We start from the raw sequence: 15994 nt of genomic DNA, 5'->3' as shown, positions 1-15994 counted from the left end.
AGGAAGGCCTGTCAGCGGCTGAAAGTGGAGGTTGAAAAGCTGTTCACAGGAGAGCCGGAAGGCTGGGAGGGAGAATCCCAAGTCTGTATTTTCAGAGCTGAGTTGTTCCCAATGAAGCTGCAACTAGGTGTAATTGCCTAGGGGTGGTGAAACTGCTGCCTGGCTGCCCCCTAGAACCCCTGGCTTCCTTCTTTTGCTCTTTCAGACAGAGGAAGGGAGGAAACCAGAGGTTTTGAACCTATTGTGCAAAGTTTCTAGGGGGCTGAGGAGCACGGGGCGTGAATATGGATATAGGCAAGGGACACATTCTAAAGATAGCCCTAGAGGGAGGGAAGACAGACTGCCCTGAATGCAGCAACGTTCCCAAAGAGAGGGAGGTTACTGGGGTAGAGAGGAAGGAGCTGTATGGAGCACCCATAGCAGAATCTATAACCTGCTTTTCTGCTGCTGAGTTTTCAGTTCAGCTGCATCCTAGCTTCCTGGCCTTTATCTGTTTGTTGGTGAGTTTGCATAGGTGATGACAACAAATCATTGAGTTACAGGAAGGGGCAATGCAGGCCATCCTCAATGTTCAGTGACTCAGTGAAGGAGGTACTCCCTCTCCCCAACCTCCACAGAACCAACGCAGAGTAGATGTGGAGGATGGTACAGTTATAAGGAACTGGGAGGCCAGAGTATGTGTTAAGAGTCTGGACTCTGCAATTTGACTCCCTTGTCCTCATCCCTTCATGACTGGGTAACTCTAGGCAAGTCTAAATAGCCTTTTTGTGCCTCAGTTTCCTTATCTGAGAAGTGGGCATAATAATAGCTTGTGCTATTATAAGGGTTGAGTGAACTAAAATATATGTAAAATGCTTAGAACTGTGCCTAGTGTGTAGTGAATGCTACAAGAACTATGATTATAGGCTATTAAATGAATGATGAGATCCATCTGGAATGATGACAGAGCTAGGGTGGAAAGAGAGACAATAACAGGTGTCAGTCTTAAACGAATTAAGTAATGAAGACAGTAGTAATGAACAATGAGCTCTAACAAGGAAAAGGGCTTTTTTTCCCTGCAAGGAAGAGAGAGAAGTGGGCTGGATCTGGTCCCAAGGAGCAGGTTCCCTGCAGTTGTGGCAAGGAGGTGACATCCTTTGAGAAGAGTGAGGTACAGGGGAATTATTTGGGACTGCCCAGAGAGGAAGGGTTCATTTGTGCAGAGAAATGTAGAGGCTCTGTGTATTAGTCAGAATTTTCAGTTGCAAGGAGAAATTCTAGCTCAAACTGACGTAAAGCAAAAAGAGAATTAGTAACTCATTACCAAGAACCCCAGGGGCCTAACAGTGTCACAGGGCACCATCTCTCTAGTTGCATTCTCAAGTAGGCACTCTATGTAGGAGTGAAGTAGGCAGCTCCAGACTTAGGTTCCTAGTAGTTTAGTATCTCTGCAGGAAGAGTGTTCCTCTTTCTTGTTCTTGTAAATGTCTGAGAGGCTGACCTTCACTTTCATGGTGGGGAAAGGGATTAGCCTTGATGGAAACTTTGGACTAAGAGTAGGGAAAATCCAGGTGGTTACCAGAAAAAGAAGAGATTGCTGCCGGACCAGCAAAAATGATGTTTTCATGTCACCCAAAAGGGCAGAAACATGTAACAAGGGTGATAGACTGACTTCAGGCCTGGGTCAGCTGAGTCCAGCCTCCACATGGGACTGGAGAACTAGGTCAGCTGTCTTTGTTTGGGTCTCAACTCAAATTTGAAGAAAACGCAGTTGTAGGATTTCTGAAACAAGTTTTTCTCACATCCCAGGTGTCTCTGAGTGGTCTTAACCACCTAATTCATCATAGCCAGAGGTACTCAATGATACTGCACATTCCTGGATCACACCCAGACAGACATACAGAATCAGGTTTTTAAGGTAGGGCCTTGTAATCTGCATTTTTATTTATTTATTTATTTTCTTTTTCTTTTTTTAATGTTCTAGGGTACATGTGCACAACGTGCAGGTTTGTTGCATGTGTATACATGTGCCATGTTGGTGTGCTGCACCCATTAATACTCGTCATTTACATTAGGTATATCTCCTAATGCTATCCCTCCCGCCTCCCCCCACCCCACAACAGGCCCTGGTGTGTGATGTTCCCCTTCCTGTGTCCAAGTGATGTCATTGTTCAATTCCCACCTATGAGTGAGAACATGCGGTGTTTGGTTTTCTGTTCTTGCGATCGTTTGCTGAAAATGATGGTTTCCAACTGCATCCATGTCCCTACAAAGGACACGAACTCATCCTTTTTTATGGCTGCATAGTATTCCATGGTGTATATGTGCCACATTTTCTTAATCCAGTCTGTCATTGATGGACACATGGGTTGGTTCCAAGTCTTTGCTATTGTGAATAGTGCCGCAATAAACATATGTGTGCATGTGTCTTTATAGCAGCATGGTAATCTGCATTTTTAAAAGCATCTCAGGTGATTGGGTACACTAAGATTTGATGAGCTTTGCCATGGGATCTTCAGAGGGAGGCCAGCATTAGTTAAGCTTCAAGACTGTGTCTGGCGAGAGAGTTGAGATGGGGACTCAAAAGAGAATGTGTTAAGTGACATACAATCAGGAGCTGTAAGTACTACAGTAAAAAAAAAAAAAAAAAAGTGGTGGAAGGAAAAGGAACAAATTAACCTGGGTGGGACAGTCATTAAATGCCAAGCCTAGAGCTGGGTGTGTCGTATCATTCCTCTCAATATCCCTTAGGAGATAGACATTATTTTTCCTATTTTACAGAGAAGGAAATTGAGATTCAAAGAGGTCACCTAGTCATATCCAATGTTCACTAATTCTTATACTCTGTCCCTGAAGGGCGGAAGTATCAGCACAGTTTTCAAGCCCATCTGCATGTATTAAGTACCCCTCATTTCACTGGTGAAAAATATCTAACATCCCTTATGCTAATGTGCTGTATATTACATCAAATGTTAACTATTTAGATTGTAAAAATTGATTTACACACAAATATATATCACACTTTCATTGCCAAGTATTTTAATGTAAATTTCAGATAATATAATAACCCCTGTGAATAACCTACCCTGCTCCTTATAGCCCTTAATCTGCTCCAGTGGTCACCCTCACTGCCCCCTTGAGCCCTTTCCCCATATAGCATGGAACCATCTGGATTCAGCAAGCATGACTGCATTCCCAGATATTTCTTTTAACTGCAAGTTTTGCCCCCTCAGTGTATATCATTGTATGACATACAATGCTCCATGTATGTCACGGCCAGGCAGTGGTTCCCATTGCTGCGTCCAGATTCTTTCTCCTTCCAAAATCCCATGGATTTTTAGAAAGAAAAAAAATAGTTTGTTTTCGAAAGAAAAAGGAACTTGACCTTTACACCATACCATAAAATTACTTAAAATTTACCAAGGAACTACTGGAAGAAGACATTAGAGATAATCTTTGCAACCTTGCAGTAGGCAAATATTTCTTAGGCAGAACACAGAAATCACTAGCTATAAATGAAAAAGTTAATAAATTTGGCTTCTCACAACACACACACACACACACAAATATGCGAGGTGATGCATATGTTAATGAGCTTGATTTAGTGATTCCACATTGTATACTGTATCAAAATATGTTGTACACCATCACTATGTACACGTTTCACTTGTCAATTAAAATATAATTTTTAAAAATGGGGGAAGCTAGCAGTCTTGCATCCCCTGTGAAGGGATATATGCTCTAGTAGGTGGATTTTACTTTATATTAAATATTGTTACAAGTAGTTAGATAGGCATGAGTGAGGCAGGAGAGGGCTCTCCACCCACCCACTAGGAATGTCAGGTGATGGTTGGAAAATTATCTCACCGCCTCTCTAAAAATGATAATGTGGTAGCCTACCCAGAGCACCAGGGAGGTGATCCACAGCTGTTAACATTAAAGTGTTAAATGAATCCAGATGCCAGGGAGAAGAAACTGCCTGGGCATGTACACTAAGAGACAAAATGGCAAAATATGACATTCCAGGCAGACTCCTCTGGAAAAAGGGAAGAAAGTCTCAGATGGGCATGCATATGACTTCCTAAAAACACAGTGCGTGCTCAATTCCCAAGGGTAAGGGGGCAGGCACTATGCAGGCAGGCAGCCTACCCTGAGGGAAGAATCATGGGAAAGAGGCAAGCCTATAAAGTCCTGAGATTAAGTCGGATTCTTCTGAGGTGGCAAGGACGAAGTTGCTGCAGATGTGTACAGATTCGCTGCTGATAACTCAGGGTAACTTGGATCTCTTCCACTGGTAACAGAATCATCTAAAGAAAATAAAAATAAAAAGAATAAATTATAAAAACTAAAAATCTCTGCTCTTTGAAAACCATTGCTTAAAAATAAATGAAAATGAATAAATAAATGTCTCTCAGTCTGTGACTGGGAGAAAGTATGCTCAATACGTACATCTAACAAAGGACCTACATCGAGAATGTATAGGGATCTGTTACAACTCGATAATGGGAAGACAACCAGTAAAAACATGACAATGGATTTGAACACATACTTCTTAAAAAAATATATATTGAGAGGCCGAGGCAGGAGAATTGCTTGAATGCGGAAGGCGGAGGTTACAGTGAGCTGAGATGGTGCCACTGCACTCCAGCCTGGGACTCTGTCTCAAAAGAAAGAGAAGATATCTAAATGACCAGTAAGCACGTAAACAGATGGATTGCTCAACATCGGTGGTCATCAGCAAAATTCAAATTAAAACCATAATAAGATACCACTATGCAACCTCCAGGCTGGTAAAATTTAAAAAAAAGAAAAGAAAAGAAAACACACACAGACACTACAAAATGCTGGCAAGATTGTGGACTACTTGGAAATAATTCATACTTTACTGGTAGGATTATAAAATTGTACACCCACTTTGAAAAACAGTTTGGCAAGTTTTGTTTTTTGTTTTTGTTTTTAGTGAAGTTAAACACACATTTACCATATGACCTAGTAATTCCACTTCTAGGCATTTCCCCTCCAAATATTAAAACACATGTACACAAGGACTTGCATATGAATGTTGGTAGCAGCTTTATTCATAATACTTCTAAACTAAAAACAACCCAAATGTTCACCAACAGGTGAAATAATAATAGATGTGATATGTCCATACAATAGAATACTTCTTAGCAACAAAAAGGAACAAAATGCTTATATACACAATAACTTGAGTAAATATAAAAAGCACTGCTGAGGGGAAGAAGCCAGACACTAAAGATTGTATGAACTCATTCCTATGAAGTTCTAGAACAGGTAAGTCTATAGTGACAGAAAGTAAATCAATGGTTTCTTGATGTTGGGGTGGGAGGATTGCAGAAAGACACGGGAAACTTTTTAGGTCTGTACATTTTCTACACCTATGGAAAAATGCACTAAAAAGAGGTATATTTTATTATGGATACAAATAATACCCTCAATAAAGTTTATTTAAACTGAAAAAATGTGGTCTTTGAATAATCCTGTCTAGGCACAAAAACCATCCATAAAGACAAAGACATAAAAATATATAAGGCAACAAGGATAAGTTGAAACATTTCAGCAGAGCTCTAACTTGGGACACAAAAATTCTAAGCATGGCTAACTGAAAGTGCATGCAAAAGTTGATAAGCCTTTCCTAGCACTGGTAACCTTCAAATAAGATACAGATGTTAAACACAGACAAGCTAATTGGGTGATCTGCCAAACTTACCTTAAATGCTGAGATGTGGAGAACCACTGAGGGAAGCATAAAAATAAAAAGAACTTGGTGTCCTCTTTACAAATGAGACGTAGCCATTCGCATAATGCTTCAAGAGCTACACATAACTAAGAAAGGTAGGGTCAGAATCCTCCTTATATGCTAGGATCAGGTAAAATACAGGGATGTCTGCTCTCATTACTTATACTCAATGTTGTACTACAACTTCTCAAAAGAGCAACTGGGCAAGAAAAATAAAGGAATCCTGGCGGGGAGCATTGGCTCACGCCTGTAATCCTAGCACTTTGGGAGGCTGAGGTGGTTGGATCACCTGAAGCCAGGAGTTTGAGACTAGTCTGGCCAACATGGTGAAACCCTGTCTCTACCTAGCCACGCTTGGTGGCTCGTGCCTGTAGTCCCAGCTACTCGGGAGGCTGAGGCACGAGAATTGCTTCAACTGGGGAGGTGGGAGGTAGAGGTTGTAGTCAGCCAAGATTGCTTCACTGCACTCCAGACTGGGCGTGTCTAAAAACAAAAAAATAAAATCCGATTACAAAAAGAAATAAAAAGAATCCAGATTGGAAAAGTAGAAGCAAAACTGTCTGAAGTTGCAGATGACATGAGTGAAAGAAGCCAGACACTAAGGATTAAATGAATTCATTTATATGAAGTTCTAGAACAGGTAAGCCTATAGTGACAGAAAGTAAATCAATGGTTTCTTGGTGTATATAGAAGATCTTAAGAAACTTGAAAACTATTAGAACTAATACGTTCAGCAAGGATGCAGGATATAAACTCAGTATGAAAGAATGAATCGTTTTGGTAGAAATTTAATAAAAGAAGTACAAGACTTGTACAGCAAAAGCTATAAAATGTTGTTGAAAGAAATAAAGAGTTCCTGGGCACAGTGGCTCATGCCTGCAATCCTAGCATTTTGGGAGGCCGAGGAGAGTAGATTGCTTGAGCTCAGGAGTTTGAGACCAGCCTGAGCAACATGGTGAAACCCTGTCTCTACAAAAGCCTACAAAAATTAGCCGAGGGCAGGCGTGTGGCTCATTCCTGTAATTCTAGCACTTTGAGAGGCCAAGGCGGGTGGATTGCCTGAGCTCAGGAGTTCGAGACCAGCCTGGGCAAAATGGTGAAACCCCATCTCTATTAAAATAAAAAAAATTAGCTGGGCATGGTGGTGTGCACCTGTAGTCCCAGCTACTCAGGAGGCTGAGGTAGGAGTATTGCTTGAACCAGGGAGGTGGAGGTTGCAGTGAGCCAAGATTGTGCCACTGCACTCCAGCCTGGGTGACAGAGCAAGACTTTCAGACTCTGTCTCAAAAAAAAGAAAGAAAGAAAGAAAAACATTAGCCAAGCATGGTGGTAGGTGCCTGAAGTCCCAGTAACTAGGGAGGCGGAGGTTGCAGTGAGCCAAGATTGCACCACCGCACTCCAGCCTGAGACCCTGTGAGAGTGAGACCTTGTCTAAAAAAAAAAGAAATTAAAGAGTTAAATAAATGGAAATATATCTCACGTTTATGGACTGGAAGACAATATTGTTAAGATGGCATTACTCTCCAAATTGACCTACAGATTCAACATAAGTCTTATCAAAATCCCAGGTGCTTTTTTTTTTTTTGCTGAAGTTAGCAAGCTGATTCTAAAATTTATATGGAAATGTAAGGGACACAGAATAGCCAAAAACAATCTTGAAGAAGAACGAAGTTGAAGAATTTATACTTCTTGATTTCAACACTTATTACAAAGCTACAGTAATCAAAACGGTATGGTATTAATGCACAACTATTATGTATCCGTAAAAATAAAAACAAACCAAACAACAAAAAATAAGCCACAGTATGGTACTAGCATAAGACAGACATAATAGAATTGAGAGTCCAGAAATAAACCCATAAATCTGTAGTCAATTGACCTTAACAAAGGTACAACATCATTCAATGGGGAAAGCAGAGTCTTTTCAACAGATGGTGCTGGGACAACTGTACATACACATGCAAGAGAATGAAATTGAGTCCTGCCTCACACCAGTAACAGAAATTAACTCAAAATGGATTAAAGACCTAAAACTAAAACTTTTAAAAAGGAAATACAGGTGTAAATTTTTATGACCTTGGGTTAGGCAGTGATTTCTTAGATATGACACCAAAAGAACAACCATATAAAAAAACAGATAGAATTAGACTTCTTCAAAAAAACAAAAACAAAAACAAAAACAAAAAACTGTGTTTCAAAAGACACCATCAAGAAAATAAAAAGATTGTTTCTGCTGTAGAAAAGTAAAAAAGGGAGTGGGCGCCATGGCTTATGCCTGTAATCCCAGCACTCTGGGAGGCTGAGGCAGGGGGATCACAAGGTCATGAGTTCAAGAACAGCCTGGCTAACATAGTGAAACCCTGTCTCTACTAAAAATACAAAAATTAGCTGGGTATGGTGATATGCGCCTGTAGTCCTAGCTACTCGGGAGACTGAGGCAGGAGAATTGCTTGAACCTGGTAGGTGGAGGTTGTGGTGAGCTGAGACTGCACCACTGCACTCCCATCTGGGCAACAGAGTGAGACTCCACCTCAAAAACAAAAACAAACAAAAAAAAAGAAAATGAAAAAATACCCATGGTGTGAGAGAACATATTTATAAGTCATATCTGATAAGGGACTTGCATCTAGACTACATAGAGAACTCTTACGATTTAACAATAAAAAGATAACCCATCTTAAAAATAGGCAAAGGATTTGAATAGACATTTATCCAAAGAAGATATACAAATGGACAATAAGCACATGAAAATAAGGTCAACATTAATCATTAGGAAAATGCAAATAAAAACTACAGTGAGATCCTGTACATGTACCCTGGAACTTAAAAGTTGAAGGAAAGAAAAAAAAAATACAATGAGATATTTTGCACTCACTAAGATGGCTATAATAAAAAATACAGACAATAGCAAGTATCGGTAAGGATCTGGAGAAATTAGAGCTCTCATGCGTTGCTAGTGGGAATGAAGAATGGTGCAGCTCTGTGGAAAAGAGTTTGATGGTTCCTCAATAAGTTAAACACAGTTACCATGTGATCTAACAATTCTGTTCATAGGTATATATCCAACAAAGTTGAATACACATACACACAAACACTTGCATGTGAATGTTCATAGGAGCATCATTCTTAACAGCCTTGATAGAAACAACCCAAATGTTTATTAACTAATGAATGGATAACAAAAGGTCATATATTTATATGATGGAATATTATTCAGCCATAAAGTGGAATAAAGTTCCGACATGTGCCACAACATGATGAACCACACAGAAAAGGCCACATTTGTATGAAATGTCCAGAACAGACAAATCCAGAGAGTCAGTAAATACATTAGTGGTCCAGAAACCTGGGGACGTGAGAATGGGTAATGACTAGTAATGGTATGGTAGCAGATTCTTTCTGAAGCCTTGAAAATATTCTAGAATTGGGCTGGGTGCTCCCATAATCCCAGCACTTTGGGAGTGCTCACGCCTGAAATCCAAGCACTCTGGGAGGCCAAGGCGGGCAGATCACAAGGTCAGGAGTTCGAGACCAGCCTGACCAACATGGTGAAACCCCGTCTCTACTAAAAATACAAAAATCAGCCCAGCTAAAAATACAAAAATTACTAAAATACAAAAATACTAAAAATTCAAAAATTAGTCAGGCATGGTGGCACACGCCTGTAATCCTAGCTACTCGGGAGGCTGGGGCAGGAGAATTGCTTGAACCAGGGAGGCAGAGGTTGCTGGAGCTGAGATCGTGCCACTACACTCCAGCCTGGGCAACAAGGCGAGACTCCATCTCAAAAAAAAAAAAAAAAAAATCCTAGAATTGGATAATGGTGAGAGTTGCATAACTTTGGGAATATGCTAAAACCTACTGAACTGTTAAAAATAAGGATAAGGATATCTATTCTGCCTTTACCAAATAATCTAATGTAAATAAATATGCTTTGCAAATAGTGATGAAAAAGGGAGAGAAAGAGAGGAGAGAAAAGAAAAAGGATAAAGAAAGAGAAACCTTGCCCATAGAAGCCAGGTGAGGCCAGTTCCTTGTAATCATACTTTGGAAACCTTATCACTCCTAAAGGAATGAATACCAGAAGAATATCTTTGCCCACTACCATTAACAACTGGTCTAAACCCAAGAGACAGCCTGGCTCTGGTGGGAGGACAACTTGCTTATCTATGTCTACTAACCAGTAAGTGTATATTTCTAATCTGCTCCTTACCCATATGGGTGTTGGTGTTCTGAATCATTGTGTGGCACTCTATGAACAATGAAACCATGCACAATTATTCTTATGAACAGACAAACTTTAAGGAAAAGAGACTGATCCCATAAAAGACTTTTTACATGATTGAATCTTTTAGATATAAAAATGTAAAAGTTCCATTGAAATACATGGTTGTCAAGGATGTCTAACCTTAGAACCATTCAGAAATCACTTGACTGCAAAAAAGTCATTAAATGCTCCAAGTTCATTCAAAATTTTTCTTGTTAAAAATTTATTATTATTATTTTTTGAGACAGGGTTTTGCTGTGCCGCTCAGGCTGGAGTGCAGTGGTGCAATCTCGGCTCACTGCAACCTCTGCCTCCCAGGCTCAAGCAGTCCTCCTACCTTAACCTCTAGAGTAGCTGGGACCACAGGGGCACATCACCGTGTCCGGATAATTTTTGTATTTTTTGTAGAGATTGGATTTCACTATTTGTCCAGGCTGATCTCAAACTCTTGGGCTTAAGCAATCCTCCTGCCTTGGCCTCTTGAAGTGCTGGGAATACAGGTGTGTGCCACCAAAACTGTGCCTGGCTATCTCAAAATTGTTCTTGATGTTGGCAACTTTGAGGGTACAGTCAAGGTGGCATATGCCAAGATGTAACGTTATCACTGGATTTTTATGTTGTATTGGCCTTGAGCTTTTATCATTGTAAACTGGCATCTGATAAAGCATATGTTCTATCATACCTCTCCTCCTAAGGAAACAGGGCCAGTGCTTGAATAAGAATCTCTATCAGCAAAGGGAAATAGAAGAGACAGCATGATTAAAAAATATAAGTAACTTTTGCCAGATATGAGGTCCTCTTTGCTTTGCTAATAAATGATGCCTTTACTCCAATAAAGCGCTTGGAAAGCTTGATTCATAAAAAGATGCTATCAATTTATTGAGCCAACAGAAGTGTTTCTGAGAGTTCACAATTGTTGGTTTGCAAAAACACTCTCCAGACAAAAAAAATAAATAAATATTTAATAGGAAATATAAAGCTTTAATGGCACAAAGGAAGAACTTTTGATTATTTGAAAGGATTCTAGCTAAAATGACTCTACAAAATCTGATATTATTTGAATTTTGTTCTCCATCATGGCTTAACTTCTATAGTGATCAAACTTGACTGTAGTCAAATAGATAAGAAACATCAATGCCCTAAAGATAAGGTATTTAAAGTAAGGAGAGGCCCAGTTCAGTGGTTCACATCTATAAGTAATCCCAGCTCTTTGGGAGGCTGAGGTGGAAGGATCATTTGAGCCTGGGCGAGGGAGGTTGCAGTGAGCTGCAATTGGGCCACTGCACTCCAACCTGGGCAACAGAGCAAGATGCTGAAACTAACAAGCAAATAAATAAATAAAGTAAGGGGAAAGGGGAAAAAATCAGTTTGGCAATTTTCAATCTTGATTTAGCTCTGGGTTGCTCTTCTTTTGATTTTTGGAAAAAAAACGTTCAAATGTAAGAGCTTTTATATTGATTGATTCATTGTAAACTTCCAAGTCTGGTAACTTTTAAATAATAAAACCAAAAAATTGGCAGGGCATGGTGGCTCACGCCTGTAATCCCAGCACTTTGGGAGGCTGAGGTGGGTGGATCACTTGAGGTCAGGAGTTCGAGACCAGCCTGGCCGACATGGTGAAACCCCGTCTCTACTGAAAATACAAAAATTAGCCAGGTGTGGTGGCAGGCACCTGTAATCCCAACTACTCAGGAGGTTGAGACAGGAGAATTGCTTGAACCCGGGAGGTGGAGGTTGCAGTGAGCCAAGATCATGCCATTGTACTCCAGCCTGGGCAACAAGAGCAAAACTCCTTCTCAAAAATAAATAAATAAATAAAACCAGAAAATTAAATTTAAATTTTTAAAGGATCTAGTTTTTTATTTGGTGTAGTTCATGGTGGCTCCTGGCTGGGCACTTGGGTCTCTTCCACATGGCCTTTCACCCCCCAGTGGGTTAGACTGGGCTTATTTTCAGGGCAGTGTCTGAAGAGGGTGAGAATGGAAGCTACAGGGCTTCTTAGGGTCTAAGTTTGTAAGTCCTACAATATTACTTCTGCTGTACCTACTGGTCAAAAAAGTCACAAGGCCTGTCTGGTTTCAAGGGATGGGGAAATAGACTACATCTCTTTATTCAAGAAGTATCACAGTTATATTGCAAAGGCACATACCTATAAATATTAGATGAATCACTGGGACCATCTTTGTAAGCAATCTACTCTAGTCCTTATTTTCATGGCTCAGGAGACAGCTCTAGCCATAAAGCCCACGTTCTAAGCATCAGGATGGGGGAAGAGAAAAGAAGGGTATTCCCTCTCTCTTTAGGGATATGTCCCAGAAGTTGCACATGTTATATCCCTATCATTGATTAAAACTTAAGGGCCAGGCACAGTGGCTCACTCCTGTAACACTTTGGGAGGCCTAGGCAGGTGGATCATGAGGTCAGGAGTTCGAGACCAGCCTGGCCAACATAGTGAAACCACATCTCTACTAAAAATGCAAAAATTACCCAGGTGTGGTGGCAAGCACCTGTAGTCCCAGCTACTCAGGAGGCTGAGTTTGAAGAGTCTCTTGAACCCGGGAGACAGAGGTTGCAGTGAGCCGAGACCACGCCATTGCACTCCAGCCTGGGCAACAGAGTGAGACTCCATCTCAAACAAACAAACAAACACACACTTAATTACATGGCCACATCAAGCTACAAGAGGCTGGGAAATATAATCTTTGTTCTAGGTAGCCAAGTGCCCAGGTAAAAAGCATGAGTTCTGTGTACTGTAGAAAAAGAAGACTGGAATTTGGTGGGGCAAAAAACAATAGTATCTGCCAGATATAATACATGAATATATTACACTAATTCAACTCCAAAAAGTATTTTCACCTAATCCACATTTCTTAATTTCAAATTCCACTACTACCGCCCTGAGTCAGACTGGAACTGCCTTTGCAAAAATTATACCAGTGAGAGAAATCTAACATAACTGACTTAATCTTGCTTCTAACCTGACAAGATAACTGCTCTTGCTCATTCCTGGGCATAGGCCAAGCTAACTGTGGGAGGAATTTAGTTTATAGTTTAACCTTGAAGCAAGGATGATAATAGCTGCTTCCCAAAACTATTCCCCTCCTTGTTTGGGGACCAGAACCACCTTTGTAAAACTAATGGAGTACACAAAATTAGAATTTTGGGAGGGGCCTGAATTCTGTAACACCTGTGCATAGTTAAATGATAACCAGTCATGGTTCCTAATGTGCTTGCTGCCCAGGAGTTATGTGGCTGGTGTTCAAAAGATTTCTAACTTTCCTACTTGCCCCTATAGATAACATCACTCTTGTAAAACCCAAAACTGGTGTTGGAGATATTTTTCAGACTTTGCATTCTGATGGAACAAATGATGCCACCTGACTGGTTACCCTCACCCAGGAATGAACTCAGTGCCGATGATTTCATTCCTGACCCAGCCAACCAGCATTTCCCATTTCCTAACCCTCTACCCATCAATCTATTCTTAAAAACCCTAGCCTCTGAGCTCTCAGGGAGGTGGATTTGGGAAACATCTCCTGTCCTCCTGCTCAGCTGCCTTGTAATAATTAAACTCCTTCTCTGCTATCTCAGTATACTGGCTTTATCTATGCGGTGGGCAAGAAGAACCCACTGGACTTCAACAAGATTATCTCATCTCTTACCTGGACCACAGCCATACTCTGGTAACTCATCTCTCTTCTACTGTGTTTGATCCCCTATAAGCCTTTCTTTACACAACTATATGAAAATCTTCATATGTCACTCCTCTACTTGAAACCTTTCAATGTTTTTTTCATTGGCTCTGATTAAAACAAATACGTACCATGGCCACAAGACCATGTATGATCTGGTCTGCATCTATCCCATGAACTCATCTCATTCTGCTTTCCACCTGCACTCACTATATCTCCAGGCACACCAGGCTTCCCTCGGGTCATCTCTCCAAGCACTTTCCCCTTTTGAGGGCGTTAGAAGAGGTAAGTGATCACACCCCAGTCTCCTTTCATGAGTTTGGAATCAACTAGTAAGAAAACACAAGAGTCAGAGATAAAAATATCAGCTTTATTCTTAAAATCACTGGGTTGGAGAACAAGTTCAGATGTACAGCTATAATCAGGCCTTCTTGGGAGCCAACATTTTCTTGTAGAAATACAAGGACTGAGGAATAGAGTTTCATCTCTATTTACTTCAGGCCTTTTTCTGTTTGTTTGTTTGTTTGTTTGCTTTTTGATTTCACAAACTACTAAATACTTCGTGTAATAATAAAAAGGGTTGTTTTATGGTACCAGGCACGTTGTTAACACAATTCTTTTTTTTATTCTTTTTGAGACAGAGTCTCGCTCTGTCGCCCAAGCTGGAATGATCAGAATCCTGTCATACTGAGTACGTTTCCCTACCTGCCGCTTGCACATTGCTATCCCCACTATGACCATGTGAGTCTCTAGGGCAAGCTCACTGCAACTTCCACCTTCCAGGTTCAAGTGATTCTCCCACCACAGCCTCCCAAGTAGCTGGGATTACAGGCATGCGCTACCATGCCTGGCTAATTTTTGTATTTTTGGTAGAGATGGGGTTTCACCATGTTGGCCAGGCTGGTCTTGAACTCCTGACCTCAAGTGATTCACCTGCCCCAGCCTCCCAAAGTACTGGGATTACAGGCATGAGCCACTGCATCTGGCCTTGTTAACACAATTGTTAAACAATTGTGAAGACACCGAGATTTTTCTCTCCTTCAATATCACCTTTGCAATTTATAGGATATTTATCACTTTTGTAATTTACAAACAATGTATTGTAGGATTATTCACATTTAGTCATTTTTTCAAGAAACACATTTTGAAATTGTCAGCTTCTCTGGAGAAATATCATTAACCAGGCCAGGCGCGGTGGCTCAAGCCTATCATCCCAGCACTTTGGGAGGCCGAGACGGGCGGATCATGAGGTCAGGAGATCGAGACCATCCTGGCTAACATGGTGAAACTCCCTCTCTACTAAAAATTCAAAAAACTAGCCGGGCGAGGTGGCGGTGCCTGTAGTCCCAGCTACTCCGGAGGCTGAGGCAGGAGAATGGCGTAAACCCGGGAGGCGGAGCTTGCAGTGAGCTGAGATCCGGCCACTGCACTCCAGCCTGGGCGACAGAGCAAGACTCCATCTCAAAAAAAAAAAAAAAAAGAAATATGATTAACCAAAACATAATCTAGCACTGCCCCTCCCTCCCAAGAAAAATGAACAACCAGCAGGTCAATTTAATCCTAAATTGAGGGTGGGGTTTTGTGAAATAACACTTGTTGAACATTAGTATCTAAATTATTCATAGAACCCAAACAGATATATTTAGCTTTTAACCATTCCTCCTTTCAAAACAAACCATGAGCTCTTAGTGGAAAACATGGTTTGACCACCAAAAACTTAAATATGAAGCAAAAAATGAACTGATTCAAGGTGAATCAATTCAAAGGTAATTTGTCTGGTAAACGCCCTGATTTTGGAACAAATCATGCCCTTCAGGAGAAATAAAAACAATGAAGGGTGGTTCCAGAGCTACTCCTTTTGGCAAAACTTCCCAGGCTGCTTGGGAAGCAAATACAAGAATAGTACCTTAGAACAGAATCCTGTTGTACCGAGTGCTTTTCCCTACCTGCTCCTTGCACATTGCTATCCCTACTATGACCATGCGAGTCTCTAGGGCAAGTAGGAGTATTTCCTTTCACAGGGAAGGAGACAGAGACACTCATGTGAAGTGATTGCCTGAAATTATATGCTATCTTAGCAGGGGATCCTAAATAAGACGGCCTAATTGTCATCCAGAAGTCTAAGGCCTTGACCCTGCGGCTGGCTGTGACTGTTCATTCTGGACAGCCTCATCCTTACACGTGGGGAAAAGTCAACAGTATCAGTTAGAACTCTCTTTTCCAAGACCAGAAACCAAACTCACCTAAAAACGGGGATTTCAAAAAGGGGATTACTGTCTGGCTTCAGTGATGGCT

The sequence above is a fragment of the Trachypithecus francoisi genome, unplaced genomic scaffold (assembly GCF_009764315.1).
Source record: "Trachypithecus francoisi isolate TF-2019V2 unplaced genomic scaffold, Tfra_2.0 Lachesis_group16, whole genome shotgun sequence".
NCBI classification, from domain to species: domain Eukaryota; kingdom Metazoa; phylum Chordata; class Mammalia; order Primates; family Cercopithecidae; genus Trachypithecus; species Trachypithecus francoisi.
This window is presented reverse-complemented; position numbering follows the sequence as displayed.